Source organism: Canis lupus, chromosome 23 (genome assembly GCF_048164855.1).
Source record: "Canis lupus baileyi chromosome 23, mCanLup2.hap1, whole genome shotgun sequence".
Lineage (NCBI taxonomy): Eukaryota > Metazoa > Chordata > Mammalia > Carnivora > Canidae > Canis > Canis lupus.
In genome coordinates, this window is record NC_132860.1 from 44,657,546 (window position 1) to 44,684,934 (window position 27,389).

The 27,389-nt window shown below is 42.4% G+C and overlaps 2 long non-coding RNA genes across 3 annotated transcripts in view; both read right to left on the reverse strand.

Annotated features, from left to right (window-relative positions):
* The window catches only part of LOC140615602 (uncharacterized), a 31,006-nt gene extending 13,382 nt beyond the window's left edge, over positions 1–17,624 (reverse strand). Inside the window, exon 1 of the long non-coding RNA XR_012016099.1 lies at positions 17,272–17,624. This is a non-coding gene — a long non-coding RNA (uncharacterized lncRNA). The remainder of the gene's footprint in view (positions 1–17,271) is intronic.
* Positions 17,625–19,976: 2,352 nt separating this feature from the next.
* Positions 19,977–26,496, reverse strand: LOC140615157 (uncharacterized). Of its 2 annotated transcripts, none has more exons than XR_012015859.1 (3): positions 26,356–26,496; positions 23,817–23,983; positions 19,977–23,021 (listed from the first exon to the last, which is right to left on the reverse strand). It is a non-coding gene; the product is annotated as an uncharacterized lncRNA (long non-coding RNA). The 2 variants fall into 2 exon arrangements; XR_012015860.1 differs by having other exon boundaries at positions 26,399–26,482.
* Positions 26,497–27,389: the final 893 nt, after the last annotated feature.

Below are 27,389 nucleotides of genomic sequence, written 5' to 3' on the forward strand. Positions count from 1 at the left end.
AGCTTATTTAATCAAGAGCAGCAATGCAGCAAAGCAACTTGGAAAAGAAGAAACACCAGAGCTCGGTTCCAGCGTTGGATTTAATGGAAGTGCGTGAGTAATGAGAAAGGCAATATGTGAACAATAAAAGCAAGGAACCAAAAAACCTGGCCAGGAAGCTGGTGAGACTTTGAAAACTTTACCTATAAACTTGAAAGCCTGCCTGTTTCACTTGTAACCTAGCTTTGCTGTGAACTGCTTAGCAGTAAGATCTACTCTGTATTAACTCTGAATACAGTCATATTGCAAAATGGCCAATAATAATGACGTCCCTGAGCTGCTAATTGATTGTGAAATGCTTTAAGGGCTTTATGACAGCAGGAAAGTAGTTAGTTATTATTAGATCATGCAATTCATTAACTTTTAAGGGCAAACAAAACTTCAATGGCAAGTGTTTCTACATAGCTCCTGTGAGAAAAGAGACTTGTCAGGCCACTGTTCTCTGCTATTAGCAATGTCACTCCTCCTCAGAATGGAATTTGCATATTTTGTCACAATATGAAGCTTTCTTATAAATATTTTTGGGAGCAGAGAGATAAGTGTGCTAATTTAGATGGGATGCTTCATCTAAAATATAATTTGGCCATCATATCTAATAATCAGCACTCAGATGTAAATGTTTTTTTAATTGTATTGCATATTGTAGAGTTGGCAGCAAAAAAAGGAAGTCATGAATTGGACACCATTGGAAGCCCATTAAAGAAATTCCACATCTGCAAAGAAAAAAGGTTAAAAGCTATAAGGTTAGTTTAAAGGGAAATATTTAAATGACCCTTACACAATAATTTTCCTATGTGAATTAATATTGATACCACCCTTAAAAACAATAAAAAAATATCGATACCATCCTATTTTCTGTTCCCCAAAACATCTTTTCAATGAAAAGTACAATATTTTCCTCTGAAAACCACCTGCCCACAGCTATAAGCTAGCTATTGCTCTAAACAGGCTCACTAAAAATTAGGAAACCACAAATTTAAAAGGGTTCCTGAGAAACAAACCTAGAAATTCAAGCTTTTGGTCCGTGGTTCATGATCCCACTAATTAGATAGAAAGTTTGCTGAAAGTGTTCATATTACATCTATTAGGGAATTATCTGAATTCTTTCATTGCCAGGGATGGCTACCCAACTCCACCATCCAAAGCTAGGGGATGTATTGGATTCTATAGCCAATGAAAGGGTAAGGATGGAGCTGGTCTTAGGGATACCCATATTCAGGGACTCAGATGCTCTAGGGACTCTCTGTCTCTGCTCCTTTCTGTATTTTGGCTTTATCCACCTTATTGCAAGTGGAATTTCTCCACATGGCAAGGGACATGACACAGGCTGCTCTGGACTTACAGCCTTCTAGCTTAATGGTCCTAAAGGAAGGAGAACTTCTCTCTCCCAGATGTCATTGAAACTTTCAGGAAAGGGCTTAGCCTGAGCTACCTGACTATGCATGGATCAATCTACACAAACAGGGGAATGATAGATTATAACTGCTCCTGCCTAAGCCAAGTGCTTATAATATTCCCATGATTAGTAGGGCAAGGTCTGTTTATTTAAACATAAGTAAATAGATAAGTAATAACGAGGGTGGATAGTATAGCTACAGCCATAGCTTCAAATACTAAGGAAATTGTTGTGAGGTGAGTACCATCCCCCACGTCCCCCCCCCCCCCAGTTCGTACTCACTGCATTTCCTGTGCACACGTGTGCACACACATGCACACAGTGGCCACCCCAAACAGACATCCCTACATTGCAGTGGTCTTTGACATCAGACAGAACAGGGTTCAGTCAGAGGGGAAAAAGCATCTTCTTGGACAACGCCCCCCTCAGAATTCATATGTTGAAGTCCTCACCCCCAGTACCTAAGAATGTGTCTATATTAAGAGATAGGGCCTTTGAAGAGGTCATTAAGTTAAAATAAGTTCACTAGGATAGGCCTAAATCTAATCTGACTGGTGTCCTTATAAGAAGAGGAGGCTTTGGGCACAGGCCATGGGGAAAAGCCTGGAACAGAACCTTCCCTCACGGCCCTCAGTAGGAACCAACCTTGCTGCCACTTTGATCTCAGACTCCAAGTTTCCAGAACCAAGAGAAAATAAATTTCTTCTATTAAACCATGTGTGGTATTTTATTATGGCAGCGCTGGCAAACAGGTACATCTCTACATAGTCACCCCTCTCACCAGCAAATGACCTTCTTTCACCCTTTCCAAGGGAAGAAGAACCCATGCAATAGGCAGTTCTTGCACAGTAACCAGTAAGCATCAGCCATTGTGTGCAAGCATGGGAGCTCCAAGGGGAAGTGATATAAGAGTGTATTCTTTTTTCTTGATCCCCCACCTATCCAGGAATAGCAAATTCAAGACATGTGTATACATGTCTTTACACCCCAGCTCTCATGACTATGACCAAGATTTATCATCAACCATCCTAATGAGCCCAGATTAACTGCCTCAGGATCTTTTTTTATTGCATTCCTCCAGGAAATCACTCCAAATAAGTCAAAATTGCCACCTGAGGTTAAATTTACTTACCCTGTGTGGAAGAAGCTGTTTATTGTCCACCCAATATCAAACTGTCTTACTGGGACAGCCATGTTTTTATTCAATAAAGCAATATTTTTCACCTCCACCAATACTTCCCAATGAAATATAATGGGAGATAGTGATAGGAAGACTTCTCAGAAGAACAGTTGGCTAGGGTGTGCTATTTTGCCTCCCTCCTTCATCCTTCCTGCTTTCTGGAATGACACTGTGATGTCTGGGACTTCAGCAGCCACTTTGGCTTATGAGTCCCCAATGAGAATAGAAGCTAACACTAAGGATGAAAGAAGAGAAAGAAGGAATCTGCTCTCTTGATGATTGTAGATGTTCCATATCAACCTTAACCTTAGATTGTCTACATTCAGAATCTTGTATGTTTAAACTACTGTTATTTTGGTTTTCTTGTTACATGCTGATCTAAAATGATGATCTTGATCTAAAATGATGGTACTTTAGAGGTTTTTTTTTTTTTAAGATTCTATTTATTTATTCATGAGAGACACAGAGAATGAGGCAGAGACATAGGCAGAAGGAGAATCAGGTTCCCTACGGGGAGCCCGATGTGGGACTTGATCCCAGGACCCCAGGATCACGACCTGAGCCAAAAGCAGGCATTTAACCATTAAGCCACCTGGTACCCCTATTTTAGAAGTATTGTAGAATGGCTTACTTGACACCAGTGATCAACTTCTTATTTGTGTCCTTCTATTGTAAAGGCTTGAAACCTAAATATATAAATACCTACTTCCCTTCCTTGCAGTTAGGAAAACCATATGAAATATAAGCCAGTTCTGACCATTAAAATCAAAGAAGCCTGCTGGTGATTTTTGGAAAAGACTCCCTTTTTCTTCCTCTTTTTACCTGGAATGCAGACCTGTGACTGAGTGGCTCAGTAGCCATCTGGTGATCATAAGGCAACAAGCATGAGAACAACAGATGCCAACGAGCTAGAAATGGCAGAGTAGAAATATGGGAAGGGCCTGGGTCACCTATGGCATTGAGCAACTACACAAGCCCTGGACTGCTTATTTCTGCATTTTTTGTTATGTAAAAATAAATGAACCTTATTTGTTTAAGCCGGTTTTCTGTTATTTGTTGCTGAACATGTTGCCGGCACTGTCTCTACCCAACCCTTTGGTCCTCAGTTAAGGTAACACCTCCATTGGAATCACCCCAAGCCTGGTGAATATTTTTGTTTCCTCGGGCAGCCAAAACACATTGCCACAAACTGACTTAAAACAACATAAACTTATTCTTTCACAGTTCAAGAGGCCTGAAGTCCACAATCAAAATGTCAGTAGAGTTGATTGATTCTCCATTGATTTTTCAAGAGGCTCTGAAGGAGAAACTATCCCTTGTGCACTTCTCCTAACTTCCAGCTACTTCCAGCAATCCTGGGTGTTCCTTAGCTATAGCTGGTTCACTCCAATCTCTGCCTGTGCTCACATGCCCTTCTTTCCTGTGTGTGCATCTTTGTCTCTTCTCCTCTTCTTAAAAGAACACCAGCCATTGGATAGGGGGCCCACCCTTTATATCTGCAAACACTCTACTTCCAAATAGGATTATATTCATAGGTACTGGAGGTGAGGATTTTAACCCCTTTTGGTGGGGACACAGTTCTACCTACTACTGTGGGTAGTTTGTTTTTTTTTTTTTTTAAGATTTTATTTATTTATTCATGAGAGACAGAGAGAGGCAGAGGCACAGGCAGAGGGAGAAGTAGGCTCCTTGCCCGGAGCCTGATGTGGGACTTGATCCAGGATCCCAGGATCATGTCCTGAGCCGAAGGCAGATGCTCACCCACTGAGCCACCCAGGTGCCCCTGGACTCCCTCCTATTACTCGCTTTGGGACCTATAATATTACATTAGCACATATGGCACTCAACCTATTATTTTAGAGAGAGCCTTAAACTGGGACTTTGGACCAGGTTCTAATTTCAGGCATCTCACTAATCATTTTAATGCCCTGCGAAGTGATTTAGCTCTTCAGTGACTCGAGTTCTTTATCATAAACACCTGCTCTGTAAAACATCTGCTCTGTCCACAAGCTTGATAAGAAAATTCACTGAGATAATATAGATGACACAACCTTGAAAAACAAAGATTTTCAAGGAGTAAGTCCTCCTGGACTTCTTCTCCTTCAACAGCATCATCATCATTCATCTCTGGCTTTCCAATGTCTAAGGATTAAAAGGAAAGTAGGAATGAGTTTGGGTAGGTGGAATTAGTAAGTTGAGGCAAGCAGGGGCTTAACACATTTTCTGCTTGGAGCTGTCCCCAAAAGCAGAGCAGGTCAGGGGAAGAGCAAGTAAAGAGAAACAGAGAGAGTGGCTGGACCAGGGTTGAGTCTGAGGGAAACGGTCCTGGGTTGGAAGGCTGACGGCTGTGACCGCAAAGACAATCTGCATTCTCCAAACTATATCTCTCATTCTGACCTGGATCTCACAGCCTTGTCACCATTCTTTAGAGGTTCTGAAAATATATCTTTTTAAAAATATAAGAAAGAAATTGGAGCACCTGGGTGGCTCAGTCAGTTAAATATCTGACTCTTGATTTCAGCTCAGGTCTTGATCTCAATCAAGGTCATGAGATTGAGCCCCACATCAGACTCCGCACTGGGCATGAAGCCCATTTAAGATTCTCTCCTGTCTCTTTCTGTGCCTCCCCCCTCCCTCTAAAGAGAGAGAGAGAAAGAGAGAGAAAGAGAAACATATAGCAATTTAATAAAAGCACATGTTGCCCCTACCCATATTTAACACAGATTAATATTTTGCCGTCTTTAATCTAAATTCTTTTTTAGAAGTAAAGCATAAAAATAGAACTGAATCCCCCTACATATAAAATCCCATTTCCTTTCTCTTTTCCATTCTTTTGAACATTGTGTGTATCCTCCTTGCATGTTTTGAAGCTTTTCTCCAAATGTAGATAGCTATATTAAAACATGTTCAATGTCAGCATGCTTTGTTGGCTTATTTGGTAGAGGATGCAACTTTATTTATTTATTTATTTATTTATTTATTTATTTATTTATTTATTTATTTAGAGAGAGTGGGTGCACACGTGGGTAGAGCAGAGAGTGGGGAAGGCCAGAAAGAGAGAGAGAGGGAATCTTAAGAAGGCTCCATGCCCAGTGCAGAGTGTGACATAGGGTTTGATCTTAGGATCCTGAGATCATGACCTGAGCCAAAATCAAGAGTCAGCCGCTTACCAACTGAGCCACACAGGCACCCCGAGCATGTGCCTCTTTGTCTCTGGGTTGTGTGTTCCAGCCTCACATTGAGTATAGAGATTACTTAAAGTGAAATCTTTAAAGAGATGTTCGATGTCATTTCCTACATTTAAAAGTTCATAGAAAGGATCATTCTGTACACACCCTCCTGCCCTTGTTTTCACTCACCATGATTTTGAGATTTATCCATGTTGCTACATAGAAATTTGGTTTACTCATTTCAACTGCTAAATATTTTTGCATTATACGAATAAACCACAGTTTATTTTTCCTACTCCCCTACTAAGGAACAATTAGGCTGTTTCTAATCTTTTATATCATAACCAATGCGTCAGTGAACAACTTTTCGCATTCCTCCTCATGCCTATGTATGAGTTTCTCTAGATCTACCCATAACCCAAATTGCTGGGTTATAGGTATATGCATTTTCAACCTTACAGATGCTGACTGTTAATGTCACTTGAATTAATCATTTTCTTCAAGAAGGTTTGAACTTTAGTGTCTTATTTAAGAAATTCTTCTCAAAACTTATAGTCCTAGAAATGGTCACGTATTTTTTTTTTACCTGTTTGCATTTAGGCCTTTAGTCTACCTGAAATTTATTTTTGTGTCGGATACGAAGTCAAGATCTAATTTTGTGCTTTTCCATATAAGTGACTGGTTGTCCACAGCCATTCTTGGCAGCATCCATTCTTTTTCCAGTGGTTTGTACTTTATCCTGTGGCATAATCATTCTTTTGTATGGGTGGTGCTCACCCTGAGCTCCTTATTCTGTTCCAATTGTCTTCTTTGACATTAATACCACATTTTAAAGTTAATGTAGCTTTATAATAAGTCTTAATAACTACATAACAAGTTCCCTTCTAAATTCTTCAAAGTTCTCTTGACTTTTCTAGGTTAAGTGCCTTCTTTTTTTTTCTTTTTCTTTTTTTTTTTTTTTTTTTTGAGAGAGAGAGAGGGAGAAAGAGCATGCAAGTAGGGGGTGGGGAAGGAAGGGCAGAGGAAGAGAGAGAATCTTAAGCAGGCTCTCCACTCAGCAAGGAGCCTGATGTGGGGCTCAATCTCATGCCCCTGAGATCACGACCTGAGCCAAAATCAGGAGACAGACACGTAACTGACTGAGCCACCCTGACGCCCCACCAAATGTCTTCTTAAGAAAAATTTTAACTGGTTGAGCCAAGTCTGACAACTTCAAAGAATAACATATTTGATGGAATAAGTTTAACTGAAAAGCCATTATACATCTGGTCACTGAGCAAAAGGCAGGCTTAGAAAGAGTCTCAGCATGAGAGGCCTTCAGATAGGGAACAGGGGTGTGACTGGCATGGCAGAGGCAGATGCAGAGCTGGGTGGGGGCACTGCAGTGAGCAGGGACATGCGGTAGGAGCAGAGGTGCAAAGAGAGGCAGCAAGCCCCCCTTCAGCATCCTGCATAGCTTGCTGCGAAGACCCCTTGCTGCGAAGTCTCCAAACCTCCGTTTCCCAATATGTAAGGTAGGTATAACAAAACCACCCTTTCAGAGCTGTTTTTTAGACTATGGAGGCAATGCATGCTACAGCATGCCTAGCACACATTAAGGAGGTGTGGAGGGCATAATAACTATACTCGTCATCCTTACTTCTCATCAGCTTTACTCAGAGTCCACTCAGTAATACTGACATTCTTCAATTTTTGGGAATACGTTTTTAAGCATCAGTTCAGGATGCATTTTACCATCATGGCAGATGTCCCCATAGATGGCTACCACCACCTCCTTCCCACCCTAACTGTGCAAACCACTGCTCTCACCAAGACATGGGGTCAGTTTCCCTTTCCTTATGATTTCCCCCAAATCCTTGGGTGGCTTTGTCTCTTGCTTTGACCAACAGCATGTGGTGGCCGTGATACTCCTGGGCCTAGTCTTAAGGGTGTGAGAGGCCTGGCACTCTGAGTTTACACTCTCGGACCCCAGCAGCCATGTGAGAAGGACTCTGGAAGTGGGGAGGACCTGAGGGATGAGCCCCCTGTGGAGAGACAGCTGACATGGAGAACAGAGGCACCAACCCCCTAGACAGGTGAGGGGGGCCTTTGTGGACTTTCTGGCCCTGTCCATCCACCAGCTGGAAAATAAGGAATCATTGTCCTAAAACACTAATTTGGGGGGCTTTTGTTACCCAGCAGAAGATAACAATCATAGGCACAACCACTTAAATATGACAGTTGTATTCCCCAAAACTAGCTGAAAAGCCTGGTTAATCCCTAAACTGGACACACTTTACAATGAGAAAGAGTAGAAAATTCTACCTACTGATCCAGGATGGCTAGAAAATTCAAGAGGGCCCTTTATATTGGCATGCTAATGAAGACCAGGGCTTCCCAGCACCATCAGACAAGCCAGAAAAGTATTCATCATCTACCCTAATTCCTATTCATTCCCCTAGGGCCATCGGCTTTTTAAAAAGAAGAGAGAATCTTTAAAAAAAAAAAAAAGAAAGAAAGAAAAAAAGAAAAAGAAAAAAAGAAAGAAAAAAAAAAAAAAGAACCCTTCAGTTCCAATCACTTTTCAAACTTAGGCAGAATGACTTTCACAGCTTCAGTCAAGTTTGTCAAAAAGTAATTTTCTACCTAATTTACTTTCACAGGATGAAGACCTTCTCAGAGGCCGGAGGAAAAAATCCCTTTATGCCAACAAGGGTGAGAATGGAATTAGATTTCTTCCAAGTTTCCCTTCCTTTTGTCCCCTCTGCTGCAGGTGTCAGGGATCTTGAGGACAGGTCCCGGTCACCCCCAGCAGGTGGCCGGCGTGCTGGAAGCAGGAGGAGTGCTTCCCAACTACCACCACCACAAAGGGGCTAGGATCCTACTTTGATTCTCTGCCATCACTGATCTGTGAGCCCTGGAGTCATGGTCAATTGGAAACAGAAATCCTGGTTTCTTGGGAGCTGTTACACAGCCCAAAGTGTGAACAAATCCAGTGTGGCTTCTTGTTTACATAGGGGTCAAATGGACATGGGCCGTGCTGAAAACCAATTTTGACTTCAGCTATACTCAGTAATTTACGAGTATATGCCACCAGAGATAAAAATCTCCTCAGAAAAGGAAAACAGGCAGGTAAATTACTATGGCTTTCTGAGTGATCAGTAGGGTTTTTTTGCTTTCTGATTTCTGATTTCTTTTTTAAACGAGCTGCTCCTTTGCCTCATTATTTCCATATATAAATGAGAGCTCCTTTTATTAGTGAATGGCCCTAAAGAGTGACACCGTTTCCCAGCCCAGGCAACTCCGTGTGTGGAGTCCCTGCCCACGTCAGCACACCCCAACCTTTTCCTTTGTGTCCCAAATCCAATTGCAGGCTGTCATGAAACATTAGTGATTTTTAATTACAGAGTCTAATTACAGTGATAGAAATTATCATGCAGAGAACAATTTGGTGCATGCACCAGCACACTCAAACCTTTCCATTGTGATTCTGTTTGCATTTCTGGACTTACTCATAATTTATGTGCTGTGGGGAGAAGTTGAGAAGGTGGCCAGATCCCCCTTGCAACCTCTGAATTGAGATGCATGGAATATGAGCAGTTTTGACATAGTGGAGGAAGTAGGATCTTTGCCAGACCCTGAACTCACAGGGACCGTGGGGAAGCTTGCTAAATCCCCAGCTCAGAATTACCAGAGAGGAGAGTAGGAGAGAATAGCAGGGACAGGAGGGTGGGAAGGGCCTCCTCTACTACGTTTGGCAGCACCTATTATGGACTGTGCTAGGCACATTATGCATATACCCTTCACCAAGAATTTTTGCAACAGGCCCGGGAGCTGGGTGTTCCTAGCCCCGTGCTATGAGTGGTGACCTCCCTTCTACCACGAACACCCTCCTCCTGCACCTGCCTAGCTCCCTTCATCTGGTTACATTCCTCCTTTAGGACTGGCTGAAGCATTAACCACCTCCTCCACCACCTCCCCTTCCCTGTGTCTCGGAACTCTAGCTACAGCAGCCTGCATTTAACACTATTAAAGCCCTTATTATACGCTCAGTAGTAATTACTTGTTTACTTTTCTGTAAGCCTCTTCTAGACTCCTGGAGAGAGGAACTTGATCTTATTCATCTTTGCATTTCTCAGATTTAGCACAATGCCTGGCATGTGGTCTTGTGCTTGCTAGATGTTTATGGAACCGACCCGAGTGAATGGCCCGCAGGTACAGAGTTTGTAAGGGGTGGGTCTTCCACTCCAGTTCAGGTCCCCTTGATTCCAAAGCCTCGTCACCATACGCTCTACTCAGGGCTTTCCATTAAGGAGTCATAGTATGCAGAGCACTATTCCAGCACAAAAAAAAAAAAAAAAAGAAGAAGAAGAAAGAAAGAAAGAAAAGAAAAGAGGGAGAGGAAAACTCATTATCCAAGTTTAAATTGATGTTAGAGGTCATGGGGAATCTTCTGGCATTCTTGGAGATTGGGCATTCAGTGAGTCGTTGCTGGTGAGAACAAGGATTAGTCATTCATCGGAGCTGTGTAGGATGAATTGGCTGTTTGTGAAGATACCAGAGCAATTCTGCCCCCTTTCTAATCCTTCGGTGCCCCTAGGGGTCACTAGGACAGAAGGATGACAGCACCTCCTGCTGCTGCTTTCAGAGGCACCCAGAAAAATACGAACAAAACTGTGTCTCCCTGCCCCAACCCCAGAATTTATATGTTGAAGTCCTAACCCCCAGAACCTCAGAGTGTATCTGGAGATGAGTTCTTTAAAGAGGTAATTAAGGGGCATCTGGGAGGCTCAGTGGCTGAGCATCTGCCTTCAGCTCAGGGCTTGATCCCAGGGTTCCAGGATCGAGTCCCGCATGGGGCTCCCTGCATGGAGCCTGCTTCTCCCTCTATGTCCCCGCCTCTTTCTGTGTCTTTCATGAATAAATAAATAAATCCTAAAAAAAGAGGTAATTAAGTTAAAGTGAAGTCATTGGGGAAGGCCCAAATCCAATATGACTGGTGCCCTTGTAAGAAGAAATTGGGACACAGGTACAGAGGGAAGAGCATGTGAAGACACAGGGAGAAGCCAGCCATCTACAAGTCACGGAGAGAGGCCTCAGGAAAAAAATTCCTCCTTGAATCCCAGCCTCTAGAACTGTGAGAAAATACATTGCTGCTATTTAAAATCTGTGGTTCTTTCCGATAGCAAAGGTCTACTAGATAGCATCTAGCAGAAGTAAAAACTGAAAAACCTGAATTTTCCAAATCTGGCCAGGTATGCCAAGTAAGCAAATGATGGCCTTCAGGTGGTAGATGGCCACCTGGATGAGTCTGGTTTCCTCTGTACCGGGAAAGCACAAGAAAAAGGAACTTGGAGAGACTGACAAACCTCTGCATGATGATATAATGTTCTATCTTCATTGGGGGCAAGAGCATTTCAGTGGTCCATGTTGCAATTAGCAATGTTCTCTTTCTCCAATATGCAGTTAGATTGGGGTGTGTGTATATGTGTGTGTGTATAGTGTGCAAGTCCTAATAGCTACACCTAGTATCACTCAGGAGACTGAAGAAGCCCGTGTGCACCTCATTTCGGCCAAGAGAACTTGATGGGAGCAGTTAAAGTCCATCCCAAGCTTTTCTGTTGAATTTGAGACCAGATTGTGCAACTCAGACTTTGTGAAATGTACCAAAGGGGTTTCTGACTTCCAACTTTCTCAAGGGGCACTGATCTTAGAGCCAGAAAAGTTCTAAGGGGAGAGAGCAGGATTTTTTTTTTTTTGTAAATTTATTTTTTATCGGTGTTCAATTTGCCAACATATAGAATAACACCCAGTGCTCATCCCGTCAAGTGCCCCCCTCAGTGTCCGTCACACAGTCGCCCCCACTTCCTGCCCACCTCCCCTTCCCCTACCCCTAGTTCGTTTCCCAGAGTTAGGAAAGAGTCCCAGAGTCATGTTCTGTCTCCCTTTCTGATATTTCTCACTCATTTTTTGGGGAAAGAGCAGGATTATGCAAAAGGTGATGGTTTTGTGACTTGGGAGCTTTGAAGAAAAATGTGCTCCCCAGGAGGAATGCATTTCCCTTAGGGATAGAGATCACAGCTGGGAATTGGGATGCTCCTGAGCGGTCCCCTGTGAAGGAGTAGACTTCATTCATACTTTTCCATTGTCTTTCAGGATGGTCACTTAGCAGTTTTTCTTTAAGATTTTTTCCTTTATTTCCTTTTTAAAAAAGATTTTATTTATTTATTCATGAGAGACAGAGAGAGAGGCAGAGACACAGGCAGAGGGAGAAGCAGGTTCCCAGCCAGGAGCTTGAAGTGGGACTCGATCCCGGGACCTCAGGATCATGACCTGAGCCGAAGGCAGATGCTCAACCATTGAACCATCCAGGTGCCCCAAGATCTTTTTCTTTCATGCCTATTTATTATAATTCCCTGTAGTTATACTAGCTCTTTGGTAATGTCTGACACACCCACTCGTTGACCCTTGGGTGATGGTGCTGTGGGTAGGAAAGAGTTGGACAGTAGAGGGGTTGTGCATGCTGCCCACTAGTACCCCTCTGTGGATGCCCACACAAAGGGGGCAGCAAGCTATTGGGAGGACTGTACCTCAAGGGGACAGGCAGACAGCCCAGTGAGAGGTGACCCACACCAGGGCTGGGAAGCAGTGAGGAAGCCTGGGTGACATGGATGTGATGATCTGGGTGACTCGGGGGCATGAGTGGAAGGAAGTGGCCTTCAGCAGACGAACCTGGCTTTGGGGTTACTAGTGTGAGTTGTAGATGTGGGAAAAAGGAGTTGTTCTAACAAGCTTTTTCAAAAGTGGGCTTAAAAGTCCTCATAAAGTGATAATTAGCCTGAATTACTTTTATATGAATATTGCTTTTCATCTTGAACGGAAAGAGCTGGATTTAACGTGGATGGTTTCTCCTATAAGCCTGGCAGTCTGCAGCCTGGAGCTGTCAGGAGACAGCTCTATTTAGGAGGGAACAGAGACCCTCGAGGCATGTTTGCTCTCTAGGACTCGTGTGGGTAGCCATGGGCAGTCATAGGTGGTCAGTGGGGTCCATGGAAGCCCTCCAAATGAAGCCTATCTAGACTTGCTACCACGAGACACAAGGAGAGCAACTACTCCATACGCACCTGGGCAATCTCCACAGCCCTGGCCCTGACTGCTAGGGAATTCACAAAGATTTCTTCCGGCTCACACTGTCCAATTTTCTTTCCTCTTTCTACTGCAGCAAAACCTGAGTACTCTCATGTAATTCTGCCCCTCCATAATTATATTTTTTTGGTCCTCTATTTTCAGTAAAAAAGAGGTAAGTCCCTGGTAAACAAGTTAAGATCAGGAATATATTATTTTAATTGATTTTTTCAGGGCACAAAGGAGGACAGAAATAAGACCTCACTGTACAAAGGCTTTACTTACGAGAGTGCTTTTGTATCTATTAGCTCAAGGTCTTCATCACAATCCTCTGAGATAGGAAGGTCAGATATTACCTCCAATTAAAATTAAGGGGAGTGGGATTTGGAGAAATTGATTTGTCCAGGCCATATGGCTAGAAAGTGGTAATTGGACCTCAAACCAGCCCTGTGACTCCACATTCCACACTCTTTAATATCATATTGGCATTTCTTGAGCTTCTACTATATGCCAGGCTTCACACTGAGGAATGTGATTTATTGTCTCATTTAATTCTCCACAATTCCTGTGGTGAAAAAAATCTCCAACTCACCTCCAAATGTCTACATGCAAGGTGAGCAACATTTGAAGAGTGTGCCAGGATAGGTCCTCATCCAGAAGCTTCTCTTCTGATGGTTCAGGGAAAAGGAACAATGCTGATTATAGTGATTCCTAGGTTTTGGAAATCTCTTCTGGGCTCAGGATATTGAAGTTGACATGGAGTCAGTCCCTCACTTTGAGTCTAGACCAGTGCTGGCCAATAGAACTTTCAGTGATAATTGAAAGATCCTAAATCTACACTGTCCAATATATTAGCCACCAACCACATGTGGCTGTCAATGTGAAATGAAATGTGCCTAGTGTAACAAAACAACAAAATTTTAGATTTTTTTTTTTAGTGTATATTGCTTTACATTTAAATGACCACACATGACTAATGGCTGCCATATTGGATGGCACAGGATTCTAGTTTATCAAACCAGGCAAACTTGAATTCAAATCCCATACCTGCCTGACTTAACTTCTCTGAACACCAGTACCTAAAATGGGCATAATAAGATGTACTTGGGGCACCTGGCTGACTCAGAAGGAAGAGCATGTAACTCTTGATCTTGGGGTCATGAGTTGGAGCCCTACAATAGGTGTAGAGATTACTTAAACAAACTTCAAAAAAAAGATCTGGGGCACCTGGGTGGCTCAAATGGTTAAGCATCTCCCTTGAGCTCAGGTCATGATCTCAGCCCCACATCAGGCTCTCTGCTCAGCAGGAAGTCTGCTTCTCCCTCCTTCCCTGCCTCTCCTCCCTGCTTGTGCTCTCTCACTCTGCTCTCTCTCTCAATAAATAAATAAATAAATAAATAAATAAATAAATAAATAAATAAAATCTTTAAAAAAATCTACTTAACAGAGATAATGGATGTGAAGGCCTAGCACCTAGTAGGCGCTTTTTATCTGTCACCATTGCATTCTCTTGGTTGTCTCTAATCCCTGGCAGACTGTAAACTCTATGAAGGCAGGGACTCTACCTTATTTACATATGCATCTCTAACAATTAGCACAGTATACATAGTAGGTGCTCAATAAATATTTCTTGAGATGAACTGAATAAGGAACAGGCAAGCTGTCCTGAAGCAAGGCCAATAAAAGGAGATTGGTACCCACTACCCCTTGTACTCTTAAGCATTTTTTCCTGAATTACACTTGGAGATATCACCATCTGCCTGTATTAGAAGATATTACCAGAAACAAGGAAAATTTGTGGTAGCGCTACTGTAAGGATGTAGTTGAAGATGTTGTTCACTGTGTTAAACTGAGATTTTACGAAGATGTTCAGAATAAATTTCTTTTGTAGACTATAACTACTTGAGTGGTAATATTCTGCTTTATCCCATGACATTCTCCTTAACGTGTAACAAGGAAGTTTTCATGTTTGCATTGGGTGCCAAAGGGTGTCTGAAATATCTAAAATTATAAGATAAACTTATTTTTAAACACTATGTTAGTTACAGTTTTAGACAATAAATTGACTAATATGGCTTTGTGTTCAAATTAAATGCACCATAGAATATCAGATTGCTAATCTGAAGAAAATTATAATGAATACACTATTTTCCTGGTATTTTGAGACTTCTTTTGCCACTCTGTTCTATATTTATTGTATTTTTTTCAAGTTTAGAATTGGACCCACTGTTTAAAATTTAGAAGTATTTCATTCACAAAGGTACCCACAGAGGTTGAACATGTTATTTGAAAATGTAGCTGATATACTATAGGAAAATCAGCTTACTCTGCATTTCTGGACTTTGAACATCCTAAAGAAAGCTTATAACGAAATCTGATGTTCAGATTTTATCAGGGATTATTTTGTTGTGAAGAGCAGAATCCACCCAAGGTAACAAACTAAGAAGGGAAGTTTCTACAAGGATATATCCTACTAACATTGAGAACCATCTCTCTCCTGGAAGAGAGAATTCAATTAGCTCTGTGCAGCCAACACTTTGCCCACCCTGCTGCCTGATTTAATCAGCAGTGGCTGCAGAACCGGGCCCCACCACAGTTGACCACACAGCAGAGAGAAAGGGAAGAGGTGCTTCAGACTGTTTTATCCTTGAGTAACATCTCCTACAGAGTAATGTCTCTTTATATTTTAGAAGTCCTTATAACCTGTCTTAAACACTTTTAGGAAAAGATAGGAGAGAGAGGTGGTAAGAGAGGCCAAGTATGTTGGGGAAAAAACATACAATTACTGCTTATTTAACAAATGTTTTTTGAGGGTCTACACTACAAAATGGGATAAGAAATAGTTCTAGTAAACCCAGTGAAAATTTAGTCTTGGTGTCAACTCTGGCACAAGTCAAAGGTTGCCAACACCTGTTCTTCAGCTTTTATATTCTCAGACCCATATGATAAAAGTGGGTCAGAGTGATGACCCAGGCACACAAAGAGCTCTACCACCAGGAAAGATACATTTCTATGTCCATGGAACTGTTTGAGGGTGGGAAAATGAATTTATCCAGTTGGAAATAATTTTCAATAAATTTGGACAAAAGAGGCTTCATAACTAATTTTAAGTTAACCTTTTAATAAACAGAACATCCCACTCCCCCATCTAAGCCCCTAATGTAAAAGATCGACATCAGTAAAGTAGACAAGCAAAAAGGAACAACAGAAAAGAACCCCATGGAGGCAGATCATTTGGTAGCACACGTGATCTGATTAATTGCTGTCTGCATGATGTACAGGTACCTGTTAAACTATGTTATCTCAAAATAGGTAAACACCAAACTGAACCTACTGTTTTCATGCATCTGACTGAGGAACTTTGGGAAAATCTTACAGGGGACCACTGCATTGTAATTACAATGATGGTTAACATACCAGGTACTATGATGCTAGGCAATTAGTATATAATACCTTATGTAAATAAGATATGTGTATGTGTATATACACACACACACATATGTAGATCTTATGTATAATTCTGAGAAGTAAGGGTTATTATCACTCCCATTTTATAGATGAGAAAACTGGGTATCAAAGAACAAATAAAACCTTTTGATTACCCAACCCAATATGTTTTTTAAGAACTTTTTGTGGCCTACTAAGTCAATGTCTAAGAAGCAGAAAATAAAATTGAAAGTAAACTAGGTAATTTACTCAGTAGTTGTCCAGAGATCCCACCCAGATAATTCTGGCCCAGAAATGGGTTTTTGGAGGGCCTGAATTAGTCATTCCTCTAAGTGGGCTTTAATTTAAATCAGCAACAATCTCCACCCCAAATCATGCAGAGGTGAAAACCGCTTATAAAAATCCATAAGGAGTCTGACTCTTGAGTTCAGTTGTGGAAATAAGCCAAAAGGCTTTTTAACTTCAGCACACACATGGTGGGGAAGTATAATCATATTGAGTCAAGATCTAATCTGACAACAGGGAAGTCATCTACTAAAGGAAATCATTCAAAGATCACAGCAGAATTGCTTGTTAAAAGCAATCACAAACCATGGTGCAAATATTGATGTTTATTAACATTTTTATTATTGTCATTTTAAATGGATGGCTTAGCAGACTATTCATTTATCTGTTCCGGGGCTCTCCAACTTGTCTCTCATGAGTCGACCTTATACAATCAGTGAAATCAGACCATGCTGTAAAAATGGGCTGAGCAGCCCTGTGAGGGCTTCTTTACTACATCAATAGTCGGGAAATGCCATATCATTGGATGAGGAGAGTGTCATGTGAAGTGGCAGAAAAAGTGAAGTTGTCTTTGGCAAGAATATCAGATTAGGTAGTTTTGGAGCAACAGAAGCAAAAGCGTTTATGTTTTAAGCTTTGCTCTCACCAACCTGAGCGACACTCTGCTCTTCATTCCCTTTCACTTTCCAGTTGAGCTTTTCCTTCTCCTGGCCCTACAGAGCTCTTTTCCAGGCTCTTAAACAGAAGGAAACACCCCTGCATTTCTCTGCCCATCCGCTCCTGAGCGTGCATGCTCTTCTCCCTCTCTTCTCCTCACCACACAATATTGGCAGAACTTAGCATGACCTTATTCGCTGAGGTCTGGGCCGTAGGGAGGAAAGAGATCAGAGAGCTGGAAGCAAATGTCCCCCATGGGAGAGCGGATGGGCAGGCCGTTGTGGTGCACTCTGCAGCCCAGGCCCAGCTTGCAGCTCCAGTACCTTCCTCCCAACTTTACGTTCTCATGTTGGACACTCCCTAAAGCACAGTGCACTGTATTTGTGAGCAGCAGGCTGGGTCATAATGGACCAGCTACGACACTAGGGAAGTTCTCAAAAAAAAAAAAAAAAAAAAAGTATAAAAGAGAAGATGTGAGTTTGTTTTTCGCGCAGGCTTAAAGGAGAATGGGATATTCTGAAAAGGGGTCTCACAGACTAGAACATTTAGAATGCATGTGAATATATAAGAAAGTGGTTGTAGTAGATGTCTCTGGGGAAAGGAATTGGGAAACAGTGGGCAGGGGAGGTATTGGGGAGGACTGGTTTCTCACTGTCCTTAAATCCTCTTATATAGTTTAGATTTTTTTGTCATGTGGGGTTTTTTCTTCTAAATAGATTTTAAAGGATTTTGAGGGCCACCCAGTTGAAGCTAAGATATTAAGCATGATATTTTAAAAAGATTTTATTTATTTATTTGAGAGAGATCGAGAGAGAGAGAGAGAGAGAAGCATAGAGGAGAGGGGCAGCGGGAGAGGGAGAAGCAGACTCCCCTCTGAGCAGGGAGCCCACAAAGGGCTCTCAATTCCAGGACCAGGACCTCAGGATCATGACCTGAGCTGAAGGCAGACGCTTAACCCACTGAACCACCTAAGTGCCCCCTCTACCCACCCCACCCCACCCCACCCTCCACCCCGGCTCTGCTGGCATGATTTTCTTAAAAAGGGAAACCTTAACAACTAACTGTTCACCTGCCTCTCCCTAGACCGCCCTGAAGTCCTCTCGCATGGAGGTAGTGCATTTGCCCATGCCCCACATTTGTGTTCACAACTGGCCCAAGAGTGGGGGGCATTGAGACTAGTGTTCTTCATGTTGCTGCTAAGTCATTGCTTGTGTATCTTTAAATAAAAACTGCTCCTTCAAAGCTCTTGCACTCCAGGTATTTCATGCTAATAATATTGACATTTATTGAGATTTTACTAAATGTATAGCATTCTAAATCCTCTAAATAATCTAATTTATTCTTGTTTATAGATGTGAAAGCTGAAATGAGCAAAGTTAAGTGACTACCTGGGTACCATGTGCAATACTGGGGTTCAGTACAGGAGTGTCTAAAGCCTACACATCTAATTCCATTATAATGCACCCTTGGGATGTCTGGGTGGCTCAGCAGTTATGTGTCTGCCTTTGGCTCAGGATGTGATCCCGGGGTCCTAGTATTAAGTTCTGCATTGGGCTCCCTGCATGGAGCCTGCTTCTCCCTCTGCCTGTGTCTCTGCCTCTCTCTGTGTCTCTCATGAATAAATAATAAAAATCCTAAAAAAAAAAAAATGCACCTTCTTTTCCTCTCTGGGTTGCTTACTACACCACCTCCTGCTGTCTCCACATTCACTGAAGAGTTTTCCAGGTAACATGGCATTTATATCCTCTGCCAAGCTCATCTTTATCCTTGAGGGAAGGAAGGGAGCATGGAAGAGCAGGTAGGAAGGTTGGAGAGCCCCTCTGGATGGAGGGAAGCAGAATTAAAATAATCAGGGAAAAATAATCACTGGGAATATCCAAACACTGCCTCTTCCTCATTGTCTATCATCACATCTTCCCCCAACACTCCTCCCTTCCACCATACACACACAAAAACACACATGCTAAAGTCCTGACAACTGCAGATTCCACTGTTGGAAATTTTGCTTCTCTTCTTCCTCAAAAAGAAGCCCTCCTCATATGTGGTTAAGACTAGGCACAGTCCAGAATAGAAGAGGGCAGCAAATTGGAAACAAAGGCTGATCAGCAAAAGCTGAGGAGAGGAAAGAAAAGAACTGGCATCTGGGAAGCTATGTAGGAGGAGGAAAGGATTTTTTTTTCTGTCTTCAAAATGTACAAAGCAATCAAGACATAAGGAAGTTGGGGTGCCCGGGTGGCTCAGTTGGTTAAGTGTCTGCCTTTAGCCCAGGTCACGATCTCAGGGTTCTGGGATCAAGCCCAGAACTCACGGGGGAGCCTGCTTCTCCCTCTCCCACTCCCCCTGCTTGTGCTCTCTTCCTTTGTTAAATAAATAAAATCTTAAAAAAAAAAAGACATAAAAAAGTTAATCATCTTCTTCCCTTTGCCCCCTGAATCAATGAACTGAAAATGAATAACTGAATTACTGTCCTCTTAGCTGTCCAACTAAGCCATCACACAGTAAAGCAAAACCATGAGCAGGGGCTATGTCTGGGGAAAAAATTACAGAATTCATCTTTGGTTTCAAACTCTGAAGTGGTCTCCATAGCCCTACTGAGGAACATACACACCACAGAGAACTTAAATAGAAGCCTTGAGAGAGGTATCTGTGTATCATTTAAGTTTCCTATAGCTTGTATGGAGGCAGAGAAGGTGTTTGAAGTTCTTTTATTTTTCAAAAGAGTTTATTTGACAGAAAGGGAGTACACAAGCAAAGGGAGCAGTGGACAGAGGGAGAGGAAGAAGCAGGCCCCCCACTGAGCAGAGAGCCTGACACGGGGCTGGATCCCAGGACCCCAGGATCATAACCTGAGCCTAAGGAAGATGCTTAGCCTACGGAGCCACTCAGAGCCCCCTGATTCAAGTTCTGTCAGGGAACTGGCTTGAAAGAGAAACTCTGAAGGATTCAAACACCTTTCTGAACAAGGCAACATGCAAATTGTCCAGAAGATTCACATTATTTGTCCTTCTTACTTTCCCTCATCCTTCTTTCCATATTTCTTTTCTTCTTTCTTCTCTCTCTATGTACTTCCTTCTCTTTTCTTTCTTCAACTCTTCCTCTCTTTTTTCCTTTTTTTTACAAAACCTGTAAGACAGAGAAGCCAACAGCATTGCTTTCGCTCTACCAGTGTGTGGGAATCAGAAAAAAGAAATGCCATACCTCATTAGAAGACTGTCAGGCTGGGGTTGGCGGGGGGCGGGGAGGGGGGAGATCCAAATAAGAAACCTAGAAGCAGAATACCAGGAGCTATCAGAGAGCCATTTACAATCACTGAGATGAAAAGGGCTGTATCCTTGGGGATGGTTTTGCTTAATCAGCTGGGGTGATGGTAACATATTTGAGTACATTAACTCAGGTTAGCACCATAAGCACATGGCCAAGCTTGTACCAGTTCTCAATACTATTTTGTTAGGATATTTGGGCAGAACATATACACAAGGTCTCTAACATTATGCCATGGATTTGCATGCCAGTGTGACCCTTGTGTCAGAGACCATGGTGAACAAAAGAACCCAAATAATTTTTAGCAATGTCATTTCTATGGGTTTGAGCATCCATGTGGAAACCTCCAGGGAAGGACAGTCAAGAATACTGGATTAGGAATCAGGTAAAGCGAACACCTACTGAGTGCCAAACCTATGTGAGCAAGCTTGTAGTCCCTTGCTCTGGAAGCTTCAACACCTGCTGGGGAGGTAGCTTGCTAAAATACATATACATTTAAAAGAATACACACGCACACACATACACACACACACACAATATAAATCCAGCAGTAAGGTTAATGTAGATGGAAGAATTCATTCTGCTTCAATAAGTAGAAACAGCTTCCTAACCATCTTTAGCATGCACTTTCTTCTGTCCTGAGCAGTTGCATTCCCTTCTCACCTCTGAGATCCCATCTCTGGGCATTCGCCCACCCAAATGCTGCCATCCCTTCTGTCAAGACAGCTGCAAAGATTCCTCACCTCTGAGAACTCTAGCCTGTCTCTGACCCTAGCAGCTGGGAGCCCCTTGGTCTCCTGTGGTTCCCCAGCCTTTTTACTTGTAGCCCATTTCTAACCAGAATTACCCATTCATTCCTTGGCCCATGCCTGGACTTTGGGAACGTCTGACTTCTGACGGTCTCTGTCCACTGATATCCCACTCTTGTAGGTTTTTGGCTCACCTCCCACCTAATACTCTAGCTAATACCCAGACTTCAAACACTTCCCACTTGACCCTCTCTTTGGCCTGATGAAGTCCTAGTTTATGATTTGTTGGGTGGAATGTCAAGATCCAACATTTTTGCTCCGGTTAAGTGAGTTATATTATAATAATGGCAAAGGGGGCAATGTGCTATGATGTGTTATTCCTGTTTAGGTGAAATTACCCAACCAATCCCCTTAAGATTTGGGATCCAGAAGAAGGTCTCTGTGGCTTTAAGACATCAACCAAGGAGTCGCCACATCAGAGTGAGCCTCTGCCTCTTCCTAGTTATTAAATGAACCAATGACACAGAGGAAATCAACAAACATTGTCTACCTTGAACTACCTTGAAGAGGTCCCAAAAGTACTGCATTTAAAACCTCTAAATGTTTAGGAGCTACAGCAAGCTGGGTTGATTAAGGTCTGATTCTAGTCTAAGTGATCACTGCTGCTTGCCAAGACTTGGCTGCTTCCTGGGGCACATTGACTTCAGGTAAAACTGCAAAGATGTCCAAGTTTGTCTTTGTGTCTCCTCTCGGACTCAACTTCCTAGCCCTCTCACATTCCCTCCCTCTGCCCAGTCACATTTAAATAGGCCCTCAGGCTCAGATAAGGTGACTCCTGAGTTCAAGTGACTGGATTTCCTATTCCAAAAAGTGTTCACTGTGGAATGGAAGTCTTCATCCCTTGTAACTTAGGTGGAGGGGTGGGAAGAGGTGTATGTCAATGTATGGACACATATGTGTCTACATGCCTTCCCCAGGAACTTTCAAGTTCAATAAACATATTGTAAGCACTCTGGAAAGTTACAGTCATAAGGGGCAGTGACTCTCAAACTTTGCTACAGATTAGGATCATCTGGGATGCTTCTGAAACATACCACTGTCATATCTTGCCCTTACTCCAGCCCAGGCAATCAGACTCTTGGCCAGGGTTTAGAACTACTAGAAGGATGGAACACATTAGGGCTTTGGCAGTGGCAGGTGGAGGTTCAAATCCCAGCCATGATACTTACAAGTGGCATGATTTCTAATGAATCACTTAATGTTGGTATATTTTATTTAGTGCCTGGAAAATGATGTAGTGATACCAATCTCACTGAGGTATAGGGCAGTAAGTGACCAGCAGGGCACTGGTCTTATTCTAGAACAAGGACAGATATATTTTTGTGGAAAGACCAATAAATAAGTGGTCAGAAGATGGTTTTGCCTTCCAGCTCTTCCACTTTCAGTATGACATGTCATATAAATTCTCCAAACTGAAAATGGAGATAATACTATTTCGCTTAAAGGGTAGTCATACAAATCAAAAAAGATAACATAGGTGAAAGTGCTTTTGAAATCAGAAAGCACTGTGTAATTTTAATTCATCATTCTGAAGACAACAAAGTCTTGGGTTAGCAGTATGGTTGGTCTACAACCTTTCCCAAGGTGGTCCAGTCCCTGGGGAGGGATGAAGAGTTTGGATACAGGAATACAGAGGGACGTGGTAATGACTGTAACAAGACTTTGCCCACTTTCTGCAAATGAGAAAAGAGAAAGTTTTTCATTGGGTCAAAAATCCATCATACTTCAAGGCAAAAAGCAGCAAATTCCTCACCATCCCAAACAACAATTTATCTGATATATAAACAGTTGGTGGGATTTTTCTTTTTTTGCCATACAGTTTCTGCTTCCCAAATTTGGCTTCCTCCAGCTCCTACTATACTCCCTCACCAACAGATCTTCGAGGTGGATTGGAACAGTTCACTATTCTAATCACGCAGGTCCTGGGTATTGAGTTTAATTTAGCTGCCTGTGCAGTAGGATGCTGGGATATTTTCAAATCTTTAGCCCGTGGCACTGCAAATCAGTCTGACTGTCAGCCAAGAAAAGAGATGTGAGTCAGCCTTGTGTCCACAAATACCACCCATTACTTCTGTAAAGGAAAAAAAACAATAAATGTCCCATCTAAACAGAATTTTTTGGAGGGTCTTCAATATCAAGAAAGATGAATCGAGGAGTTGTCACCACACGCTGTTCCAAAATTTCTTTAGACAGTGGTACTCAATTCCCATCACTTGGGAATTTGGCAGAAATCAGATACTCAGGCCCAAAACCTCAGACTTAGAATCTACATTTCAACCTACATTTCCCACAGGTGATTCCTATGACATGAAGTCTGAGAAGCCCTGCCTGGCAAAATTGTCTCATTAAATCCTCACAAACGAATGTGGCAGTTATTTCACCAACTCACAGATGAAATAACTGAGACTCAGATGGGAGCAATTAATTACAGGCCTTAGTCAGGACCACATAGTTACTGATTGACAAACCGAGACTATCCCAGAGCTGCTGATTCCAACAGCAGAGCACTTGCATGTGGTGACATTGGTCCTGTTGTTTGTTTGAACTGTCATCGAGGACGTGGTGCCTGTAATTTATTTTGCATCCTCTTTTGCACAAAGCAGCTTCTTCTCAGGGATTGTTCTTCACAGATAAACTGCAAGTAGAAGTAAAAAAGAAAAGTTATGGGAGACACAGCATCCAGAAAGCAAAGATAACAAAAAATAAGTTTTCACTGATAAGGACCTTCACAAGAAAGCTGGAGAAAGGCTTCAATCTATGGATTTCTGGTCACCCTGGAAACCTGCACCTCTATAGAACAAGGATAAAAGTCCTCAAAGGACTGGGTTGAAGATTAGTAATATAATTAGATGGAAGGCAGATGGAACCTTTGAGAAAGAAATCAATGCACACACAGGTGCAGAATACTATTGTGGAAAACAGTCCCGCCCCCCTCACACATGCCGGCTCAGGGGATGCCCTGCAGCAAAATGCTGGCCTGGTCCTAGCTGGGGTCAGATGGGGCTTTGACTGGTGACATCATCCCCACCATCTTGCCATTTTTTGCCCTGCCTGCCCCAAACTCCGAGCACCCACAGTCCAGGCAGAGCTAGAAGCCGAAGGAGGAGCAGTACTCAGAAAAAAAGCACTGGGAAAGGTATGGGAAGGTGAACCAGCTGTGTGACCTCAGATAAGTCACTCAATGTCTCCACATCTGTTTCCACATCCTTAAAATGGGAGATAACAAACCTGCCCTGTCCATCATAGACTTTTTGAGTATTAGCTATGTTAATCCATGCGAAAGTGCTTGGGAGTTCATGATTTCATCATCATGGAGCCTGATAATATGCGGGGCATTATAATTACTAGTTTTTTCTTGGCCATGCAGGCACAGACACTTGGAATTCACAATATCTTGCTGCAAATGGCCCTGTGTTATGCAGAAGCCATTGGCTTCTGGGCTGCTGGAATTGGGTTTCAAGCTAGGTGTTAACAAACACTAGAGGGCATAATAAACACTAGGTATTTAGAAGGGACTGAGAATAATCTAGAAAAGTCCCCCTACCAAAAAGGCACACTGCTGGCGAGCCACATTGCCTCATATTCCACTACTATGGCAGTGTTTGTGTAGCTGGAAGCATTGTATTTGGGAAGTTTGAAATGCAAATTTTCCTAGAAAGGGTTAATATATTCACTAGTCTCTTGCACTTTAGTTTGAATTAGTTTATCCATGGATTCCTCAGCTAATGCTCTTAAGTCTCTCAAAGGAATTGAACGGTAATTTCGATAGTAGAGAGAGAGAATTTTAAATTCTGACGCCCTGCCTTGAGAGATAAACCTAAGTAGTGGGGTACAAGAGGGTGCTGGGTGCCTCCCAGGAGGGAAAAGTCCCACACTAGTGAGGTGAACACTAAATAAAAGTACATGGAGAGTGCTGAACTGAATTCACTCCACACTTTTTCTCAATGTCTAAAAGGAGAAGAATTGGATCCTGTGTTCCTTTGCTTGATTTGATCGCCTTCTTGGGCCAATTATTTGCCTTTTTCCTCTTCATAGTGGAGTTTAGCTTTATATTGCTCCAGATAATGGGAAAACAAAGGTAATTTAACAATCCTAACTGTTGTTCATCGTAAATCATTATTTATCACAGACCAGTCATTATTGGCAAGCCTTGTCTAACTGTACCATCTCTATCAAAAGTCCTTTAAAGTGAGTTAGAAGGCTTCTAATATAAGTTTCCTTTTTTAAAAAGGCATTCAGGGTTCTAGAAAAGATCCTCTAAGGCTGTAGACATGGGAAGTGTTCTAGAACCATTTACTGGTGTAACATGCTGCCTCAGTTTCCCCAGGGTGATCAGTGTCTGGAGAACTAAAGAGAAGAGAAGGAAAGGACAGCTCTGATCCAAGCAAAACACAAAATGAATAGTTCACACTTCCCTGATGGACCCTAATGGCTTCTGACCTCCAAGCCTGCATGTTTGTGAACTTTAAACCAGCCAGCTTTCCCAAGTCCCAGCCAGTCACTGGTCAGTGATATCTAATGACCCAGGATATCCATGGTAATCACACATGATTTCACCCTTGTTCCAAATCCCCACGCTCTTCCTGTTCTGGTAGGTTCTAGCCTCACTGGTCTTCCCTCCTGATTCTGGTCTTAGTCTCAACTGCAATTGACCTCTGAATTTAGATCCCAAATTTGGTTCTCAGAACTCTTTACTCATTGTAATAGATTGAGAGAGATTGTAATCCCTGAGAGAGGATTATAAAAGCCTTCCCTGTGGAACTCCAGAGTAGCTATGGGCTCACGTAGCATATGAAGAGTGGGCAGCAGTGACCCTACGAACATTTTCCTGTCTCAATGACAGGACATGTTCTGGGGAGAGGCAACTCCATCAGCCTAGTCTCAGGATGGAGGTATGGGATGGAGTGGCAGCTGACCCATGGCAGACAGAGTGAGATACACATTTGTTATCATAAACATCGAGATTTGGGGAGTCTTATTTGTTACTGTAGTGTAATTGATTCACACCTCCTTGGATTCCTACCACTCATAGAAACTTTAGACAGACTACCAGACAGACTGCCAGACTTGGCTCCAGCCACAGCACACCATGATATTCAGAAAGGAAGGAGAGACCCATCAGCCAGGAAAAAGCAACATACTCATGTATTCTATGATGATTCAGTGCCCGGGCAACAGTATGTAACGTTCTGAGTCCCTAGATTCCATCTGTTTTTCTGGGTGTAAGTTCCTTAACAAAAATCTCTTCCCAGAATCTAACACACTACATGATACCAAGGCACTTCTTTGGTCAACTATAGTGGAATCTGAGGGCATGGGTCTTTTTTTCAGGCTTTATAAGAGGAAATCACCCATCTGGCCTTACCCACACCATCCACTTGTCTACAATATTACCAAACTATCCAGCACTACAGAAATGAATTTCTAAAAACCCAGCAGTAATCATGAGAGTGTTACTTTCTATGTCAAGTTTTCTTCATGTATAGATTTTCCTTTCTTCTCTTTATCACTTTCTGAACCATGAAAATACAGTGGCAATGGCGAAAGACCACTGCTCTAGGATGTAACAAACCTATGTCTTGATTATGCCATGGTCTCCCAGTGTAACATTGGGAACACATGTACCCTTCTGGGGCTCCTCTCCTTGCCTGTAAGTCTGGGGTTCAGAGATTTGGGGGCACTGTGTCTGACACCAAGAAGGCATTTTCCAAAATAGGGTCTGCTCACTGTTACCACGTTTTCTAAGCCCTGCATTTCCTCTTATGACAACAGATAAATTCCAAGTAGGTATCTTTTAAGGAGGCATTTCCTTCCCTAAGTGAATGTGTTAAAATTGTGTATTTCAGTATTTTCCCTCCTACCCTCACCCCACACCTCAGGAGGATGGAGGGCATGATACATTCCGTAGCTACTACTACTAAGTGTCCAGAGTGTAATAAATGTTCAGTGCAGGCTGGTAAGTACAATAATGAATGAATGGACTCAGAATGGTGGATCTTACAAAATCATTTGCTACTACTTACTCTACCCCTTAGTTCTGT